The sequence below is a fragment of the Callorhinus ursinus genome, unplaced genomic scaffold (assembly GCF_003265705.2).
Source record: "Callorhinus ursinus isolate GAN/ISIS: 27379988/994484 unplaced genomic scaffold, GSC_fseal_2.0 scaffold69, whole genome shotgun sequence".
Lineage (NCBI taxonomy): Eukaryota > Metazoa > Chordata > Mammalia > Carnivora > Otariidae > Callorhinus > Callorhinus ursinus.
Window position 1 is genome coordinate 6584584 of NW_027397131.1, and position 4005 is coordinate 6588588.

At 45.5% G+C, this 4005-nt stretch overlaps 1 pseudogene; it reads left to right on the forward strand.

Moving 5' to 3' along the window:
* Positions 1 to 1854: 1854 nt before the first annotated feature.
* LOC112807373 (dual specificity protein phosphatase 18-like) lies at positions 1855 to 2879 on the forward strand (annotated as a pseudogene).
* Positions 2880 to 4005: the final 1126 nt, after the last annotated feature.

Consider the following 4005-nt stretch of genomic DNA (forward strand, 5'->3'; position numbering starts at 1 on the left):
GTTTACCTATGTGATTCTTCAATTTCTTCTAAGAAACAGTAGATGGGAACTTTTTACTGGCAGAGCAGTTAGTTTCTTATAACTGTTATGTCTCAAAAGTAAGAGATATATTATTTTGTGAAACATCAATAAGAACTAAATTAGCACTTATATATCAGCAGGAAGCAAATAGGACTATTACAGTGAGAATTCTAGTTCAGCAAAGTCATCTTTTTGGGCAAGCACCCTAACAGAAAGGACATCTTTTGAAGCTAAAAATATTAGTTAACTGCACTTATAAGTCCCTTTTTTTTATTTTTGACATTTTGTTTTGGCAACCTTTTGAGCCTATATTAGATTCTTATTTGAGGTGCAAAGACATCACTCACTTCAAAATTATATAACAGGCTTATTGATAAACTCACCCTTGGTCTTTCTATTCAAGGAGGGTTTAATAATAATTGAGTCTTTCAGTAGCAATATCAAAGTGGTGATGCTCTTCCTCTCTTGCCCAAGGTCTATGCCTTGACACAAGATATTGTATCACATCTTAATCCTCAACACACTGAGCAGGTATTCAGTTTCTACAGCAGCCTGAATAAATCACTTTATCAGCCTTCAGAGTCACAGTTGAGAGCACAATTGCTTATGGAAGTCTCAGTGTTCACACATCCTGCACAAAATGATTTAAACTGGAGTCAGAGGGTGAAATTTGGAGACTGATGTGAGCAATGGTGAGGTATCTTCTACATTCCTTAGGTGGTCTTTTTCTACCTGTGCTCAAGGAACTTGGCTAGAACATAGTGGGCCAGGCATGGTAAGAAACACAGTTAAATTGCAATGTCACCTTTGGTTAGCCACTTGGCCTCTTTGGCGCTCCATTTCCTCAGTAGAATGAATGTGTTGGGTTAACAGTTCCTAGCTCAGGCAGTAAATTGTTCCGGGGTATTGTAATTGGTTGCAAAGTGTGTCACAGTAATTTGTTACAGATTACACTTAAAATAGTGATGTTTGGGAAATAATGTTGGTTTCAAAGAGTGAATTCGAAGCTTTTCCTACTACTGTCCCTCTCATTTGCTTGGAGTGAGGTATGCTTTCCTGAGTGAAAGACTGGAAGGTGTATGAGTTCCCTAGGACTGTTGTACCAAAGTATCACACACAAACTGGACGGCTTAAAACAACAGAAATTTATTCTCTCACAGTTCGGGAGGCTCGAAGTCCAAAATCAAGGTGTTGGCAGGGTCATGTTCCCTCAGAAGCCTCTAGGCTGCAGTCTGGTGAATCATAAACCCTGAATGACATCAGTAACATCAACAGGCAGTGGTGAACTATCCAGGCACTTGAGAACAATGAGCTAATGTAGGTATTTGCTTTTATGGAGACACAAATATCTCTTTAAAGTAGTAAAACATTCTATGTAGTTGAGGATATTTTCTCTGACTTCTGGGTTGCTTTTTGGGAGTCTTTCATTTGGCTTTTGGAGCCCAACTCTCATAGAGCTGTTTAGATAGAACTTACTGAAATCCCATCTTAAAGTTCAGAGAGAGATTTCTCTTTAAGATCCACTACGAAGTGAAACACTCTTACTTGCGATAGTTTTTGTTCCGAATTTAATGTCTAATACCATAGACTAAATGAGTTTTCCTCTGTGCTTAGAGGAAACAGCAAACTGCATTTCAACTCTTTAAGAAAGTTGGAGGATTACTTAATTTTATTTAAAAGGCCCGACAAAATTCAGTCTCGATTTCCATCAGTGCTGCAGTGGGGTTGCGGGATCGTGGGCGGGTAACCCGGTGAGCCAGGGAGGGTGGCGCAGGCCAGGGAGCAGAGACCGGGGTTTCAACCTACACCAGGTACAGCCTATCTGTGCCTACCATGGAAACCAGAGCTCTGCCGGTAGGAACTGTGGCTGCAAGGTCATGACCTGTCTTCTCTCCCCCGGACCCTTTCCTGAGAACTGATGACACGACTACGCCTTGAATCAGCCCCCCGCTGACTGTTGAGAGTTTTCAGAGGACTCAGCCCTACAGAAAGATGCAGCCCTCGCTCCTTGCTGGCCGCTGTCCCTCCACCCTGGTGACCGCAGTCTGGGTGCCCTCCCAGTTCGGTTCCGGCAGCCTGGGCTAACGGCTTCTCCCAGATCACCAGCAGCCTATACATCAGCAATGGTGTGGCCGTCAGCAACAAGCTCAAGCTGTCCAGCAGCCAGATCACCACAGTCGTCAACGTCTCGGTGGAGGTGGACAGAGAGCACCTTATACGAGGACATCCAGTACGTGCAGGTGCCTGTGACCGACGCACCCATCTCATGCCCCTGCCACTTCGAGGGCCCCGTTGCTGAGTGCTCCCATCATGTGGAGGTGAAACAGGGTCACCATCTCCGCTCTGCTCCTTTGCTGCCCTCCACCCGGCACCTCTGGAAGCCTACCCGCCACAGTCCTGCTGACTCCCACGCCTGGACCAGGTGGTGCTGCTGTCCAGCTTCCTGCCCAGCAACGGCTTTCAGGAACAGCTGAGCCACTAACAGCTACAGACAGTTCCAGCTGTTTGGCAAGAACACTGCGCACATGGTCAGCTCCTCTATGGGCATGATCACTGGCGCCTATGAGAAGGAGGTCGGTTTGATAGCAGCCAAAAGGTGAGCCATCCTGGCTAGCCCCTGCCCCCGGGGTCAGAGGTGTGGATCTGCCGTTGATCCTACACCAAGATCTGAACTTGAACATTCTACTTTTGTTGATACAGAAAATCAGATGATGGCTTTTATAAGGGCAAGAAAAAAAGGAAGGGATACTGCAGTTTTAACCTTAAATCCATTTCTTTGAAGAATAAAACTCACTAAACCTAAGATGGTGAAAATGTTTCCTACCAATGAGTGCCAGGGCATGACTGCTGGGGCCTAGCCACAGAGGAGGTGTTGTCCACTCAAAGTCCAATGCATGTGGCAGGCCTGGAATTCCACAGCCCTCCCCCAGGCTGACTATGCAGGAGCAAGTCAGCAAGAATCCCATCTCATTCTTTGGAACCTAAAACCAGAGCCTTAGGTGTCATGGCACCTTCTGTATGTCTCACAGCTTACTTCATTCACCAATTTATTTCGTAAGTGACCTTCAAATGGTACTCCAGGAGCCCTTGGAGCCTCAGGCCACCCTTGCCCTCAACTTCAACCATAGTGACTTAACTCTGGGTTTATAGAATGGACTTAAGCAAAAAATAGTTTTTAAAGAAAGTATTTCCTTATATGAAAAAAAAAGTTTTGAGTGCTATTCCAGATGGCAAAATCTCAGGGTGACTTGGGTGACCTCCCACCAGCCTTTGATGAAAGGTGTGTTAGTCCCTTTCACTGGGGCATGTGCGGAGAGGGCAGGCTTGATGTCAGGCCTCAAGGTTTCCTTACACAGGCCTTGGATCAGAAGGTTGGAGCTGTGGGCCCAGCTCTGTCATCTTTGTCATCTCCTCTTCATGTGATCTGGAGCTTTTTGGAGCTAGAGTTTTCTTAGCAATCAAAGCAATGACAACCCTTCCCTCACAGGGTTGTTATGAGGATTAGCAATCATTAGCAGCATGGCAGGCACAAGGCACTAGCTTAAAGTAACGTATGACTCTTGCAATTAATGATGTTCTCAGGCCCTTCTGGTCTGTGGTCAACATACTCATCCACATAACAGTGTTTCCCCCATCTGTGCATGGTTCTTTATTGTTTACAAAGTACTCTTCTAGAAAATCATCATATGGGAGGTAAAAATTTTAACGTCATTTCAGACCCTATAGCAGGGGAAGCCTAGACTCTGCAGCCTTTTCAGAGCTCCCATTGTGTTTAATCCATGTGTATCCAAAGGTTGTGGGTAAGAAGCATGATTCCAGATCCCCCTCAAATGTCTTGTTTAGAATCACTGACCACCAGAATTAGTGCACCAGTCTGGCTAACCAAGATCCATGGAGGCATGTGCCTAAGGGATGAACCAGTTGGTCCCACCAACTAGGCCCTGGAATCTGGGATTGTTCACACTCCCAGGTACCTGGAGATGT